An 18345-nucleotide genomic window follows, 5' to 3' on the forward strand; every position below is an offset into this window, starting at 1 on the left:
GCTGTATTTTGGGCAAAATGCAGCGTTCTGCGTTTCCAAAGGATGGTTCTGTGTGGGCCACTTGCAAATTGCAACTTGTACATAGTGATATATGTGGGCCTATGCAAACTCCGTCATTTGGTAAACACTTGTACTTCGTGACTTTCATTGATGATTACTCAAGGCATGCATGGGTATATCCACTAAAGGCAAAGTCCGAAGTATTTTTGTGCTTCAAAACAGTTTTTGCTTATGGTTGAAAATGTATCCAATTGCAATGTGGGCACCCTCCGTTCTGATCGAGGGGGGGAGTACATGTCTAAAGAGTTTGATGCATTTCTGGCTAGTCGTGGGATAAAACACCAATGTACAGTGCCGTATACCCCTTAACAAAATGGTGTTGCTGAGAGAAAAAACAGGTCACTTATGGAGATGGCATGATGTATGGTCAAGAGCCAAGCTTTGCCACATGCGTTTTGGCTTGAGGCTGTCATGTGTGCTGCATAATGTACTCAACAGGTGTCCCACTAAGGCCTTGCAGTCTATTACTCCATACGAAGCTTGGCATGGCAGGAAGCCTTCTATTGGTCACTTGCGTATCTTTGGTTGCTTGGCCTATGCTTTAGTGCCTGTGCAACAACGCATAAAATTGGATGATAAGGCTGTCAAATGCATTTTTGTTGGTTATAGTGCTGAGAGCAAGGGTTACAGATTGTATCATCCGCAGTCAAAGCGTATCTTAATTAGTCGAGATGTTGTTTTTATGGAAGATGCTGTGCAGCCTTTGTTATCATGTACCAAAGAGACAGGTGTGAGCTCATGGGATGTATTTGATACGTTGTTGCCTCTCTTTACAGGTGGGAATTTTTAATGTAAGTCCTAATGAGGTAAATATTTAGCCTATGCAGATTTCAAACGACATCATAGATCAGCCTATTTCTGATGCAGATTTACAGGATGTAATGAGGATAGGGCTGAAAATGAGCAGGCTAGAGGTATGCCTAAATGGCTGGTGCATGTTGAGAGAACGGTAGAGGGGGAGGAGACACACACACAGGAGCAACCCTAATGTATATTTCAAACCCTAACCATAGAGGGAAGCCATGTCCACTCTCACACAATGCACAATACCATAATCCATAATCCACACAACACACTATGAGTTGTGTCCACACTCATCTAACCCTAGCTAATGTCCACACACTATGACCAGCTGGACACGCGGTCATTTATGTCTCACACATGTTCCTACCTAACATGTCAGCACATAGCATAGCTAGCTCACACTGACATCGAGCTTGAATCTCAACAGCTCCTCTCAAGCTCATGATGTACTACCGATGAAGATGTAGATGAGCTTGGGATATCAAAACTCTCAACACTCCCCCTCAAGCTCATCCCATGTACTCCCAACATAGTATGGAAGTACTCAAACTTCTCCCTGCTACTAAGTGGCTTTGTAAAGATATCTGCCACCTGCTCATGAGTCTTCACATACTGTAGATCAACTGTACCATCCAGCACCTTCTCTCTGACAAAATGATAATGGACCTCTATGTGTTTGGTCCTCGCATGAAACACTGGATTCTTTGCCAACTATATACTGCTCATGTTGTCATAATGAATGACAACTTTGCCATCAATAGGCTCACACAAATTTGTCAAGAGACTCTTTAACCATATAGCCTCACAAGTGGCAATGGCTGCACCCCTGTATTCACCCTCTGTACTAGATAAAGCAACTGTAGGTTGCTTCTTGCTACTTCAACTCACCACAGCACTTTCAAGTGTAAAAGCATATCCACTAGTAGACCTCCTGTCATATGCACTACCTGCCCAATCAGCATCTGTGTAGCCATGTATGTCCAAGCTTTTACCACTCTCATAAAGTAGACCATAATGTGTAGTGGTCTTCACATATCTCATAATGCATCTCACTGCATCCAAATGTGGTTTTCTGGGGCTCTGCATAAACTGGCTTACTAGCCCCACAACATAACTCAACTCCGGGCGTGTGATAGTCATGTATATGAGACTACCAACCATCTTTCTGTACATAGATAGGTCATCCAACTCATCACCATAATCAACCCGCAACTTCACATTTTGCTCCAAAGGTGTACTCATAGGCTTACACCCTATCATGCCATATTTTGCCAACATATCCAATGCATATTGGCGCTGTACTAACCATTTGGAAAAGTAGCATTATTATATTTGGGGGGGGTTACAACCTCACCTTGCCTATTTAAGAAGGCTCTTTTCTTTGTAATGGACACACACTCCTCATTTGAGACCCAACCTTCCACTTGCAGCCATGCTCCTTTCCACCTCCTTAGTCCATACCCATTTCTTCGATGCCCTCTCTCTCACTTAGTTTTCCTACGTCCACATAGAATGCTCCATCACTTCACTTCATTGGTATTCCTTCCACTCCTTTCCATTGTACATGAGCCACCCTCCATGAATGTAGTTTTACATCATTACCCTTTCATTTGTGAATATCCTTTGAGTAATTTACTATTTTTTAACATTTGTATCATGTTCCTTCCCTCTCTTCCTCTTCTATTGTAATTTGAAATTGACAGCACCACATACGCCATGATGAATTACGGCATCCCGAATGTGTATGTTTGCAACAATGCCACCATAGCATTGCGCATCCACATTTTTGGTGTGGTTGCTGGGATACGTAATCTCCATGGCCAGCAACACTGAAAAGAGAAAAATATCTCCTGTGACTATGAAGTGCGGGATTGTGACTGCGATGGTCCGGCTGGCTGAAGCGCAAAGCAATGACTACATTCCCATGACGGTGTGAGGCGATTGTGCATCTGAAATTTTGCATGTGCATTTAAAACTGTTCTGCATCGTGCGACTGTGACTGTGTGGCAAGGCGCGCGCGGATCTGTTGCAAGGAAAAAAAACTGGCCGATTTTTACACTCCCTTCGCCCCACTATCTTCTTCTTCTTCTCCTTCCCTTTCTCTTCTCCTCTCCTTTTATATATATAACTACATATATATTAAAGTAGAAGGATTTTAAGACGAGTGGGATTTGAACCCATGACCTCCCGAATGTCAAAAGCCTACATTACCACTAGGCTAGCTAGGAGGGTTGGTGATTTAATTGGGAGGATATTGCTTATATGGTGAAGCCCTTGGAACCATAACTTTTTAACCACCATGAGGAATTTCCTCTTGATGTAAAAAGCAAAAGTGCTTCATTTTATGGGCTTTCTTCAAGTGTTGAAATATATTTTCAAAATTTTTAAGATCACCACTTCAACGCACGTGACACGAGGAGGGTGAAATTTCATGCCAAATTCAAAGACTTGGTACATGGGCTTCAGCATGTCGATGGAACCAATTGGCGCGATTTGTTCATGAATCTCCACATCTACCTTCAGCAAGTTATAATCAAGCACCTTTCCCGTGGAGATGATGGATGGGGTTATTTGCCGTGGATGGTTCGTGATGGTGAGCTCGTAATACATTGGGAGAACTTCGACATCACGTCTACACATTGCACCGTCATCGAGCTTCTTGCGAGCTTCTTGCAGCCTCTGAAGTAATCAAACGGGTAACTTTCTGCCAAGGCTAGAATGACCCTGAAGACTGGACTGAAATTTTGTGTATTTGCTTGTTAGTTCATGTGGACAAGCTTATGTTGGATGATTTCTTTACAACTTCACTTCAACGCTTCTTAGGAATCGGATATGGTTGGTGATGTTCTGTCCAAGGAATCCCTTTGTACCCAACCAACCTTTCCAACCACATTTTGAACTTCATGTTGTAATTCTTTTTTGAGTGAAGATTAATCATCAACAACGCATTGTTAGTCTCTTTGGGGCAAAACATCTTACGAAGGTTTTAAGATCCCCCCATCCTCTCCTTCTTCCTATCCTAGACTACCGTGAAACTTAAGATGTCCGCATTTCGGTTTTGGTGTAATGTCATCTTGGATATTACAATTTGATGGAGCTTACAAGCCCTCAACAAAGGCCACTGGCATGGGTGCTCATAAGGTCCACTGACACAAAGACTGGCTTTGGGGTCCAGCCAAATTTACTTCCTTAACTTTTGCTGGTCCTTCATAGACTCCATCATCATATGTGTCCGCTATCCTCTTAGACCTCTCACAGAATATATCTCGATCTTGAATAGAGTAGGACTTAAAATGTGCAGGGACATCCTTCTGATCTTGAATAGAGTAGGACTTAAAATGTGCAGGGACATCCTTTTGATCTTGAATAGAGTAGGACTTAAAATGTGTAGGGACAGCCTTCTGATCTTCCTCTTCCAATAACTTGTCCGAAGCCCAATCAAGTAAAGATGGTCAAGACTTCTTACTATGCAATGGCGTCCCTTTCGTTTACTGGTTCAAGCTGAGGGTTCACGTTGTTTTTTTGGCACAATTTCAACAGATTCCTTGGGTTTTCTTTAGTCTGGAATTCTTTTTTCACCCATATCCCCCTTCTGCCCTCGCATTTCTAATAATGGTTCTTCTATCTTCAATGATCCTACTGGAATTAGGAACTCTTCCATCCTCCTACCCCAATCCTCTGTGAATTCGTGATCGCCCGTTGCTTGTACATACCATAACCATTGAAGGTCAGATTCCATGTATGCCACCCTGTCGTCACCCATGTGGGTTGTGGTGTAGGAAGGAGTTGGTAATACATTTCATCGCTTAGCATGTTGAAGATTTGGTTTGATTGGTAATGCATTGTTAAGCTTCTTGTCATGCTTAACAAGATTGATCATGCTGCAGAGTGGGACTACTGTTTGTGTCCTATGAGCCGCTCTCATCTTTAACCAAGCTAGTTCCTCTCTTTTCAGGCACATCAATGGTAGCAAGCAAGTGCATCCAATTATGCAAATACTCTGGCTCAGGTAGAGGTGCGTACCATGTTTCATCAGCATCACCCCCCATTATCCTCTCGTTTGCAGCTTCGAACTGATTAATAGTTATTATTCTAGCTATTGTCTCTGATTCAGTAGAAGCAAACTAGTGGACGAGATTTCCATGTTGGCAGGTCCACTTTTGTCACGGAAGTATCCTTTCTGAGATAGATTGTATTTGACGACCAATCATGTCCTACTCCTACTGATCTCAAGAATGGTCTTCCTAGGATTATGTCATAGGAGTCAATTGGGTTCTTAAAATCCATGACTACAAACCACACATGGTAGATGATGCCAAAGGTTTTGACCCTTAAGTCCTTCACCACACCCATTGGTCTTGTAGTGGTTCCATCAGCCAACTTGACTATCACTGAAGTCTTCTCCACATGAGCAGGCTTCCCCATTTCTCCCAACATTGCTTGGTCATGATGCTCACTCCTGCACCGCCATCCAGGATAGCCTCAACTTTCCTACGATGGTATGATATCAGAATGACCGCATTAGAGTCATCACTCTTAAAGTATGGATCTAACTTATTGATAGGCACCATAGGCGTGTCATTCTCTAAGTTTGATCCTTCCTTTGTCCACTTGTCATCATGAACTCCTACCATCGAATCAAGGTGTCCATTCATCCAATCTTATAAGTCATGCCATAATGTCGGGTTTCCCCTAAGCAATGAAGGGATTGGCATCTTGACTTCCATGGACAAGAATGCAACAAGTCCTGCGACATCTCTTGGCCCATCTCGCATCGTAATGCCATCATACTATTTTTCCATGTCATCATGAAGGTTGTTTAGACCCTCGTGTCTTAATCATTTCATAACTGGATCCTCCTCAAACATACAATCCATGAGCAGAGGGTTATCGATTTGACAATCGATCTTCGTTCATTTCCCCTATGATGGATGGTACTTTGACTAGTGTTCTATGCATCGGTGGGTATTTCTGATGTTGTGGGAATTTAATGTCAACTGGCGCTCTAGTTTCAACCTGCATTGCTTGACATTCCTCTACTAGAGCCTTTGCCTTTGCCAAATTCTCCTTCTTCTGGTGGATGGGATTAGGGTATTTGTGAAATCCGCTGGGTGTATTAGGTCTGGGCTCTTCTGCCTTTCCTTCCCTTAGGCCCTCGTCTTCTCCACCTCCTTGACTGGACTTCCTTTCTGAACTTCCTATCGTTTTTGAGGTTGCTACTGTGGCCGTGTCCTCGTCATAATTGCTCTGCACTATCACCTTATCCTTCCCCTTGCCCACTTTAATCGCCTACTTTTTGGGTGGGTCATTTTGGGGTTTCAGAGTCTGTGATGTTCCAGTTTGACCTTCTCTCTCCCTCTTGTGCAATTCTCGTGTGATTGCCTTGGGGCTTGCATGCGAGTAATCACGTTTAAGGATACCTGAGCAATACATCTGTGTTCAATCCCTAACAAGTTGAGACTCGTCGTTCTTGGGTTTGAAGCATCTACAGGTGCTCTTCGCATTGTACAATCCTCATAGAGATGATCAATACCACAACCACTGCATAATGGAACATTGGCAGCAACTGCGGTGGTAACTGGTGGTGCATTGTTGTGCCTGTATGGATAGTCCTTATAATAATGAGGCCCTGCACAACCATAACACTAGATAGGTTGTCCTGCTTGCACTTTTTTGGGCACTCATTTGCCTTATGTGGTCCATTGCACTTGTAGCATTGGATTGGGGGTCTCTGGTTCGTGTTATTCATATCCCTATCCTTGGCATTGGACTGGCGCTGTCTGGTACATTGGGATATGTTGATCTCCCTAAACAATGTAATGACTGAGGTAACTCATGTACTCATCTTCCTCCAGAGTGGATAACAGTTGTTCAGCATAGGTCTCCATGATCCTTGGATCAGGTTCCATCCAACCCTAGGCTATTTCTTCCACCATCACTTGATTCATTGGAGTGATTCTTGGCGGAGGTGGTTGAGGTCCTAGGATTGGTGGTGGTAGAACGGCACATTTTGTGCTTGATATGGTATTGATTTAGCATTGTTAGCCCCTTGAATAATTTGATTCGTTTATAATGGCGACAGAGCTGGTAGTGCTAGTTATTGCAGCCTAGGTTGATATGTCTATGTTTGTGTTGGAGGCAACATTCTAGGATATCTGCACTGGGAAGTTTCATGGTTTCCCCATCTAGTACAGTGTCCACACCACAAGGCTGGTGGTCTCGCTCGTAGCCTTGGTCGAAGGGTGATTCCTTGAGCATACGCTGCACTAAACCATATCTCGTCTTGGATACAAGTGCGCATTTCCTTGATTATCACGATGAGTTGCATTTTTTCCTTGAGGATTCAACCTTGCGACTATTAGATCTGCAAGCTCATCAATGTTTAGATCCTTGGTTTCCTTGGATTTCTCCTTAGAAACCCGGGATGAACTCGCATCAGGGTCCTTAGATCCCATGATCGAGGGTATAGATGTCATAATGGTTTCGTCACCCTCTCTCATGTTGTCTCCTAACCTGATTGCTTCCTTACTGCATGTCTCAAAAGATGTTATGTTCAGGACAGTAAGCTGATCATGTAGCTTTGGACTTCTGAACCCCAATAAAAATCGAGGCAAGAGTTGCTCTCATTGAGCCTTTAATGAGGCTCACACCTTGCGTTCAAATGTTTGATTCTGGCAATGTTATCTCGTAAAGAGTCCTTACCCTGTTTGACTTGGTTCAATTGATTTACAGGGCTCCACTTCGGCCCTTTTGGAAAATATTCCAAGATGAAGGACCCTCTCAACGTATCCCATGTATCTTTCTCTTTGAGTTTAAGTGCCCGATACCATGCACCTGCCTTGCCATCCAGTTGAATTCCAAAGGCTCTGATTTTATCACCACATCGGAGACATCTCCGCCGAAGGCAGCACAAACTTGCTCAAAGCGTTCTACGTAGGTGATCGGATCACCCTCTCCTTGGAATTTTGTAATCAACTTGGCAATGGCTATGGACCTATTTCTAGTTCCATGGTTATCTCTGGCTGCAGGAAATGCAACTGGCACTGGTGCCCCCCTTCCTATAGCCTGCACTAACACCCTAAGCGCTTCATTAGAAAACACCGTCTGATGAGTAGGAGGTGGCTATGGATATGGCATTGGTGGTTGACCTGGGTATGGATATGGTGGTTGTGGGGGAACAGAGGGTTGTTCTAATGGGACCAGTCTTGGGTACTATCTCATGTTGGGATCCATGTAATAGGATGTACTTGGTGCTTCTTACAGTGCATTCACCGCCGTTGGATGAGTTGAAGTGAAAGTTGGTCCTATTGACACTAGATTGAACCTAGGTGTCGGCCCTTGATAAGCCAATGTCATGACTGGGGGTCGTGGAGTTGGAGGTCTGCCTTGGAAATGTAGTAGAGGTCTTGGTGGTTGTGGCATCCTCTGGGCATTTGCCTCCATCTGTTGCATGTCTAGGTATGATCTATAATTCCCTCGTGGTTCATATGGTCCTACCTCCGAATCAAATCGAAAGATGGGTCCATCTTTAGCATGTAGATTCTGAGAATGTAGATCAGTTTCAAAGGGTGGTGTCATCACCCTCGCCATATGTTCTGTAACAACAGGAGGTCCTGAGGTCACTGTGGTTGTACGAGCCAACGGATTCATATCTTCGGTGTTGTCAAAGAGCTAAGCTTGCAGGTCAAAGCTTCCAAAGAAGTTGGTTATGCCTTCATAGATCCTATTGGAAGTTGAATGTGTAGGGGATTGGGTCCCTAAATTCAGAGCAATGGATACCTGAGAGTATCATTCTGGTTCGGTACGTTATCCTCCATGCTCAATGTTTCGTCTGTACTTGACTCGTATTCGAAGAGAGGTCCTATTATAGATGAAGTTTTATTCAAAGAAGACCTCTCTAGTAGCAGATAGACTTGGGCCCAAGATGGCCTAAATCTACATTGGATGCGCTGTCTTTTGGGGCCACTTCAGATCCTAAGATTTCTCCGGACCTAAGGTGCATGTATGAGTTCAAGATTTAGGGGAGAATTGGACCTGTTGCCAACTTGTTCAGCCTAGTAGTGTCACTGTTTCAAGTGCTGATGCAATAAATTCTTGTAGCATGCTGCAATAGGGCTAATGCAGCGCCCTAGCTATTGCAAACACTTTGACTTTCTGGTAGGAAACTTGACCTGGAAACTTCATGGACTCACCATTCAATTGCTCAAGATTGACCAATTTTGGCAAAGATTATTACATCATGTTGCATTAATTAATGCAGCGCCGATGCATTAACTGACACCTTAATCAATTTGGTTGCTTGATTTAATGTCACCGAGATTTGTGGTCTCTGATGAAGATATTTTGGGTCAAAGTCAACCACATCTTATTGCAGCGTGCTGCAATAATCTTGATAGCTACTAGTGCATTAAATTTTTTGTCAGGGGGTAGGTGACAGCTGCTATGAGTGATGACTGTTGGGAATTAATGCAGTGCCCTAGAACACTAATGCAGCGTGCAAGAACCCCGACTCTATTTTTGACCTTTTCACCCAACTTTTTAGAGTTTTTCAAATCTATGATTTATGTACAGTGTTGTGTGAGTGCTTTGCTAACTATGTAAAGCATAAAAACCATAAAACAACAACTTTTTAAAAGTCAGAATGAAGGTTTTTGGCTTTTGACCACACAAGTCACTTCTCGGGTCAAATCTAGCCCAAAAGTCGACTGTGATAGGTCGTTTTTTATGAGAAGAAACTACTTAACAACAATCTAAGCTTTTCATAACAAAAACAACAACAAAATAACACGTTTTCATAGATTTCCAGCCCTTTGGCCACTCTTTCACTCCTACTCTACTTTGCAACCAACTAACGGTTTTCGCAGGGTAATAGCAAGGAAAACAACATCAAAGAATCAAGCAAGGCTGCTTACCTCCCTGACAACGGCACCAAATTTGTTAAGCCTTCAACAGAGACTAACGTGTCATGGGGATCTTCAGCCAAGCCACTTCGGAGAGCTCGTCTTCTAAGCAACTTCCTTGTGGGAGCTGATTCGCATGTGGTTGCGTGATGTTTTCACGGACATTGTCCTTGAATTCAGTCCGAGTAACTACACGATCGTAAGGGGGAGGAGAATGAGAAGAAGAGAAGAGAGAGGCGTGAGCGTGGTGGATGGGGAATCGATCGTAGTCGTAGCAACAAGACAAGAGTAAAAGGAAAAGGAAGCAATGGACATCAACACAAGGATGAAGGGAGGTTGCTCTCTATTTCATACTCCAACCAAGTCAACAATCTTGGCTTTTATACATGGACCTTTTAAAAGGGATGTTTAACCCTAATTTTCAGCCTTAGCCTTCTAGCCCTTATTTTGACACTCTTGGCCCATGGCCTATAATGACGAACATTAAAGATAGAATGGAAGGTATTTCATGGTTCACTATTGACTTTGTGTAATTTGTTTCGTATATGGAAGAGATATATTTTGGAGTGTAAGCAAAGAGGGAAGGAAATTTTCCATGAATCAACTGAATGTAATGTTGGACCAAAGAGAGGACGTAAATGCATGTCATGTATGTGCATACGAAGATATAAAAAATAGAACCCTAAATTATTAAATTTGTGTGTGCATGCATGCAAATTTTTATTTATAAGAAAATCTTTTTTTTTTGCTTTTTGTAACAAATTGAGTATCTTAGGTTTTGATCATGATATAACTGAAGAACTATAGAAATATATTAGGATACAACACAAAATTCACAAGACATTATAGAACAAGGAAAAGATAAAATGAAAAATAAAAGATAATTTTTGAAGGAAATATAAATTTTAAAAATATACAAACTATGTCTCAAGGAGTTGTGCATAGAGATAATAATAGAACCCAAAAAAGTTACTCTATTTAACATTGGAACATTATTTACATTGACAAACTAGAACTCAAAGAAAGTCAACAAAAGAACAACACTTTCTTACTTATAATAGTATATACCTTGCAGCGAATAATAAATAATAGAAATAAAATATTTTAAAGCTATAAGGATTAATGATAATAACTACTTAGTTCTACAAATAAAAATATTTTAAAAGATTCTTAATACTTTGAGCTAGATGATGTTAATACTTTATAGAAAAGCCATGATACTAGTGACTAACACATGAAAATTTTTGACAAAATATTATAATTATGTCAAAATTTGATACATAAAACAAGTTGCTAGATGTACAATGCCCATTTATCATAAGTCAGTAACAATGTTACGTGAGTAACTTAAAACATAGGGGATCTGGGGCCAATGCCCTTGATGTGAGTTTGAAGGATGGGATTTTGAGGGTCAACACCCCTTGTTGGGGCAATTCCCCTAGTGGGGGGTTCGGGGGGAAGCGGTACTTGATGGGGGCTTACCCTAAACCCTAAAACCTAAATCCAGCACGGGTTTGGGGGGCAGGACCCCTCGATGGGGGCCTGGGGGCAATGCCCCCCATGGGAACTGTGGGGGCAATGCCCCCAGCGATGGGGTCCGGGCGCTACCGCCATCGGTAGACCCCGGCTCCATATGGTATGCCCTCTTCTTCAATTGCAAGAGTAGTCACGTGTATTTTTTCCATTGTTTGCATGTTTTTTCACAAAAACAATTGTTTTTTTAACAAATCAATTGCATGCAAACCCACACATACAACAAAAGCAAAAACTACTGGCTTGCATGATTTTTGACCTAAAAAAACGCATATCCTTACTTCAAACTTACAATTTGGGCTGAACAAAAATCCAAGCCATGACGTACTATGGATGCACAATGTTATGGTGGTGTTGTTTCAAACATGCACATTCGGGATTCTGTAATGCATCATGGCGTATGAGGTGCCATAAATTTCGAATTACAATAGATGAGGAAGAGAGGGAAGGAACATGATACAAATGTAAAAATAGGAAGTGACTCAAAGGATATTCATAGCGAAAGGGTAATGGCGTGAAACTATATTCATGGAGAAGGGTGGCTCATGTACGGCTCATGTACAATGGAAAGAAGTGGATGGAATACAAGTGAAGTGAAGTGATGGAGCATTCTATGTGGACATAGAAAAACTAAGTGAGAGAGAGAGCATCAAAGGAGATGGGTATGGACTAATGGAGTGGAGAGGAGCATGGCTACAAGTGGAATGTTGGGTGTCAAATGAGGAGTGTGTGTGTCCAATACAAAGAAAAGAGCCTTCTTAAATAGGCAAGGTGAGGTTGTAACCCCCCAAATATAATAATGCTACTTTTCCAAGCTTGTCCTCTTCCTTGCCCCATCGTTGGCCGCACCATGAATTGTAAGCGACAATAGTTGGGCTTCTTTTTCCCTATGCTCCAAACCATATCTTAGATCCTTTGATTTGACCCTCATTATTTTATATTTTGGATGGGTTGGCACAAAGATCCCTCTCTCCTAATATTTTATGTACCTTGGCCCATGGGTGACTCATGAATCTTGTCCTCCGAAATTATTTATATTTTTGGACCATTCACTAGCTTCCCTCTCATTCAATGTGGGTGAGGTGGAGGCATGACCCATTCAAGATGGTCCTCCATCTCATCACATTTATGCATATTATAATGCACACACCGTAACCTATATGCATAATTGAAAAGATGCTTGCCTACATGGAGGGTGGCACATGGAGCTCCTTGCCACCTCAACCATTGGCCATGGACATGTATTATTCTATGAAACTAATGTCACACATGCATTCACACCTTTACTTATTACATTTACAAGAGTTCATTTTTTTGGCTAACAGATTACCCCCCAGTCGCTCGTGGAATGCATAGCATTTCCATGACTGGGTCAGAGATGAGTATGAAATGGTTTCAAAAATCTCTTGTTGAAGACTTTTTGGTGATGTGAATCTGCTAATTTGTGCACCTCCACTAAACCATATGCCATATGGACCCCTCCACCAAAGCATCCTTAAGACTTGTCATTTCCCATATATTCAAGAAGGACAACAACACAAACTGTGGTGGAGATATTGTGGCCTTCAAGACTCCTTTAATCAAATTGGAAAATGAAAGTTTATTCCATTGTACATCTTTGCAAGAACTTTGTGGTGTCAAGCACACATAAACCAATTGGAAGTGTATCCTTGATATGAGGGCCAAGAATACATCACCTTCCATCTCCATGTCAACCAATGTGACTCTCCAAGGAAAGCAAGACTTTGAACTAGATGTACCTTTCTTTCCACTTATTATCCATTCAACATACCTTATTGTAGCTTGTGGAAACTTTGGTGTTGTTTTGCCAATCTGTAGTTTTTCTCTAAGCCGTGTCTCACAACATCCATGCAAGCATTGATATACTTCTAGACCAATATTATAATAACTTGCAATATCATCCCATGTTTGGAACTTTTTTGATTGGTTTTGCATGTTGAACACTTTAATAAGCTCATCTTTAATCACTCTTTCCTGCTTTATACCCATCGCTCGCTAAGACATGTCAATGATACCCTTGTCTTGCCTAGACTTAAACAATACAATCTCACCTGTCTCTATCTCTTCTTGGATCTTTCGTACGCTTTCATCATCTAACCCAAATAAGCATCTTAAGTATGTAATTGTGGGTTGACGATCTTCCAAATCTCCTTTGCTTACAGATCTCAAAATTGATATCCGCCTTTCATAAATGTCATCATCATATGTCACCATGTGGGTATCCTTGGTAGCAAAGTTTGATCCCATGGAAACATTGGCAATTGATATAAAATTTTGGAACAAATTAAGAGAACCATATTAGAAACATGCAATAAATAATGCCAAATCAATCCTACATAGACAACAAATATTGAAATTCAACACATGCAATTCTGAGCAATGGCATTAGTGCCATTCTCCAGAAATTAAACAAAGAATGTCATGAAGGAAAATTTACAAAAATTGAAGGTAGAATGGCAATCATGCCATTATCCCTTGGGGGCATTGCATAATTATCCTTCATAACCTCATACGGAAATGAGAATTGGAATAGTTTCATTCTACATAGAAAGTGGGGAATGGAACCAATGCCATTCTTCTTATCTCTACTAAATCATGAATAATGTCACCATTATCAAATAAACAATGACACCAACCACTTTTATGTATCAATTAAATGGAGAATGGTGCTAGTGCCATTATCCCTTCCATGTGTCACATAATGGAAATGGTGACATTATTATAAACTCATAGTGAGGATAATGGTAGTAGTGCCATTCTCCACACAAAGTGAAGAGCATTATCCTTCAGAGAGAGTAAAGATAGTGCTACTAGTTCTATGTATGAATAAAATCGAGAATGGCACTAGTGCTATTCTCCTTCCATGTGTCACAAAATCCAATGGTTGCATTATCCATAAACTCATAAGGAGAAGGAGAATGGCAATAGTGCCATTTTCCACAAAAAATGAAGAAGCATTCTCATTTAGAGTGTATAGATAATGGTTCTAGCTTTATGTATCAATAATGTGTCACATAATAGAAACGGTGGCATCATCCATGAACTCATAGGGAGAAGGATAATGGCAGCAATGCCATTCTCCACACAAAGTGAAGAAGCATTCTCTACATAGAGTGACATATAAAACAAAAGTGTAATTTCAATAAGACAAAAACAAGTAGAATTTGTTACTCACATCCTAGTTTTGACGATCTTTGTGGCCTTTTACAAGCCCTTGAATTGGCTTCTTTGGTCTTCCAAAGGCAATCCATTGTGCCCTAAGATTTTGCAAGACTCGTTGATATAAGGTTGATTCTTCGAAACTTTTTGAGCCTCCATATTAGCCATCGAAGATATTTTGCAGCTTGCATCTTCTGGAGCATTAACCACAATGCGTGCCTTCCTCCTTGTATAGAAACATTTCCTTTGTTCAAATGCTTCCCCCTTTCCATCTCTTATGAAGAGTTTTGCTGCATATATTGAGTGTTGCCCTACTAGGATCCAATATGTTTACTCCCACAACGTCTCAACTTGCACCTCTTCCTTGTGCATTGGAATATTTGTCTCTTTATGAAAAGGCATAAGATATGGACATGTGGCTAGATGCTTTGACAACATGGCAAAGCTCTTCACTAATTCATTTACATAATTGACAGTTAAGGTCCTATACACGTATTGACTTGGTGCTTTAAAGCAATTCATGACTGGAATAGAAACCTCATATTGAACTCCAAAAGGAAAGTACTTTGCATACTCCATCAATCCAGTCATGCTAGTGTCCTTCTTTTGTAATTTTTTTTCATGTGCCTTAAAGTCTACATCATGAGATGGTTCTTTGAACACACTACTCTTGCCACTAGGCTCTGCACAGCAGCAAAAGTAATGTTTGTTTCACCACTAGTTTTTCCCTCAATGTTTGTTCTTAAGTCACTACTATCATGCATTGTCTCACTTTGATCACCTGCCTCCATATCCTCACTCATTCTTGTGTCCTTTAATCCTTGTGAGCTAGTAGTCTCAACATTTTGTTTCTTCATTGTCTTTGAGGCTCTTGTGCTCTTTGTTTTATGTTGCTTCACCTTTTTTATTACCATTTCAAAAGCATCCATAATTTCAATGTTATTACAATTTTTTGGCTCATTATGTCCTCTCCAGTGGTGGAAACCATCCTCACATGTTCATAGCAAGCAGCGTCCAATTGATACACATCCCCACCCTTGGCATGCACATTGAGGCAAGGTTGGGAATCATTGTATTTAAGCCTTGCATCCTGAATAATTGACACTTCACCAACATCTTGAAATTTTGAGCCAGAAATATTGAGAAAGCAATGTACTTTATGAAGCCTCTTCAGTTGATTAACATAGAAATCCAAATACCATCCTTTGCCAAATGTAACCCCATCCACATATGACACATGGGCTTCCTTTCTTTTTCCCTTAGCCATATCTGCAAAACACATGAACAAAGTAAGTAGATATAAATCACAAAATGATACAAGTTACATTCTTATGACCTTGTAGGAAAACAAGAATGGCAGTGGTGCCATTCTCCTCATAAGAAAATGAAATAAATGCTCGTATAATGCCATGGGACAAGGGAGAAGGGCACTATTGCCATTCTTCATAAGAGTGGCAGCATTGCAATTGTACATATTCTGATAGAATATGTCAATCCCCACACACAAAAGGAATACTTGCTGATATGATGTCATGGGACAAGGAAAAATGGCAGCATTGCCATCATCCATACAAGTAAATAAAGAACAGCACCATTTCGAGTCTCTTGTAGGAAACCATTTGGCAATAAATGATGCCATTCTACTTATCCTCGTAGGAAGAATGGCATCAAGTAATTTTTTGACTTAAAAAGGAGCCTCTACAATCCCTAAGATGATGCCTAGAGACAAAGGAGAATGGAACTAGTGCCATTCTTTATACAATAAAATGGACAATGGCATCATTTACATTGTAAATATTCTCTCATCCCATAGGTAGAATGGCACCAGTGCCATTCTAATGTCTTCATAGGGATCCATCTTTTGTTACCAAGGAGAATGGCACAAGTTCTTTGATTTGTATGAAACAAAGGGTGTCCCCATATATTAAAAATGAGAATTGCAGTAGTGCAATTCCCTAAAACTCATAAATGATGCCATAGGTAGAATGGCAGTGATGCTATTCTACCTTATCCTCATATGTAGAATAGAACTAGTACCCTTACCTACAACAAGTGGAATGATGACATGGTACAAGGTAGAATGAAATTGGTGCCATTCTTCATATAATAAATGGGGAATGGAACCATTTTATGATGCAATGGTTCTGTCCATTTAATAGGAAGGAAAATGGCAATAGTGCCATTCCCTTACATTTCGTAAAGGTTTCCATATGTAGAATGGCACTAATATTATTCTTCCTTATTGTCATAAATAGAATGGAAGTAATACCTCAGTTGGAAGAGGCTATTAAAAACAATTTATCATAGGATACCATAGGACAACATAGGATGAAACTTGATGCCATAAGTAGAATGGCACTAGTGCCATTCTTCCATATCCTCATATATGAAATGGAAGCAAAAGCTTTAATATTTACATTTGATCATTTGATGCCTTGGGACAAAGGAGAATGGCACCAATGGTAGTGGGGCCATTGTCCCTACTCTAAAATGGAGAATGAAACCAATGCTATTTTACAAAGTCTATCATAGGATACTATGGAACAATGGAGGATGGAACTTGTGCATTGTACTTGTCCCCATGTAGCATCGATGCCATTATAATGTATTGAAAGGGAGAAAGTCACCATTTTCATTTCAAGGAGAATGGCACCAATTCTATTCTCCAAAAGACAAAACATGAGACTCAATCCCTTTGAAGATTTCATCTACAATGAGTGTAATAATGCTATGGGACATTCTACATACAACAATTGGGGCATGGCACCATTGCCACTCTCCCCTCGTCATATATAGACTGGGGCATGGCACCATTGCCATTGTCTCCCAATGCCATTGTACAAAGTCTATCATAGGATGCCATGGGACAATGGATGCTAGAACAATTGAATCACAGGCCAGTGGAACAAAACAGATGGAAGATCATAATACACAATCAATAAAATGGATGATGGCACCATTACCATTCCACACAGTCTCTAATAGGATAGCATGGGACAGTGGAGGATAGATTTTGTGCATTTTTGCCTATCCTCATAGGGAGAATGGCACCAGTGCCATTGTCATGTCTTTATAAGTAGACAATCTACCTTTTCCTCCTCAATGGTAGTGTCTCTGGAGCCATTCTTACATCCATGAACTAAAAGGAGAATAGCAATACTACCATTCCCTTGTAATTGAGAAAATGATGCCATACTTAGTTAGGCATTAATGTCATTCTCCCCTCTAAAATGAATAGACTCCTTTCTTTGAATGAAATGGAAATATTCAAAATCTATAACAAACAAATGATTTATTTAAAAATAATGGAATAAAATAAATATAATTTATTTAAAAAATCAAATTCAAAATGCCCACTCCTCCACATTGTTCCCTCCCAATCCATGTCTATTTAGCCCTTTTCCCTCCTAGATTTGAATTTCAAAGATTTAGCATCATGCATGGTAAGTTAGATGTACGTACAAGAGGTTCACAAGTTATATTGATAGTAAAGACATAGATTCTCATCGCTATCTAGTGTAGAAGGAGAAGAGCTTGAGAGAGAGAGAGAGAGAGAGAGAGAGAGAGAGAGAGAGAGAGATACAGTGGGTAGAAAGAAACATCTTGTAGAAGAAGAGGCAAAATCCTTAGGGAGAGGGATTTTCAGGGAAAGTGATAGAAGAAGTGGCAAAATCCTTAGGGAGAGGGATTTTCAGGGAGCAAGAGATACAGAAACATAGATAGGGAGGGGAAGAGAAAGAGATATGTTACAGGTGAGATTGCAAGAGGGAGAGACAAGGAGGTGCAAATCTGAGGGAGAACGAGACAAAGAGACATTGAGAGATGGCATACCTATTATGGAGCTTGAATAGCTGAATCTCTTGAACCT

Source organism: Cibotium barometz, chromosome 29 (assembly GCF_041138505.1).
Source record: "Cibotium barometz isolate CiBa-2024 chromosome 29, ASM4113850v1, whole genome shotgun sequence".
Classification (NCBI taxonomy): domain Eukaryota; kingdom Viridiplantae; phylum Streptophyta; class Polypodiopsida; order Cyatheales; family Cibotiaceae; genus Cibotium; species Cibotium barometz.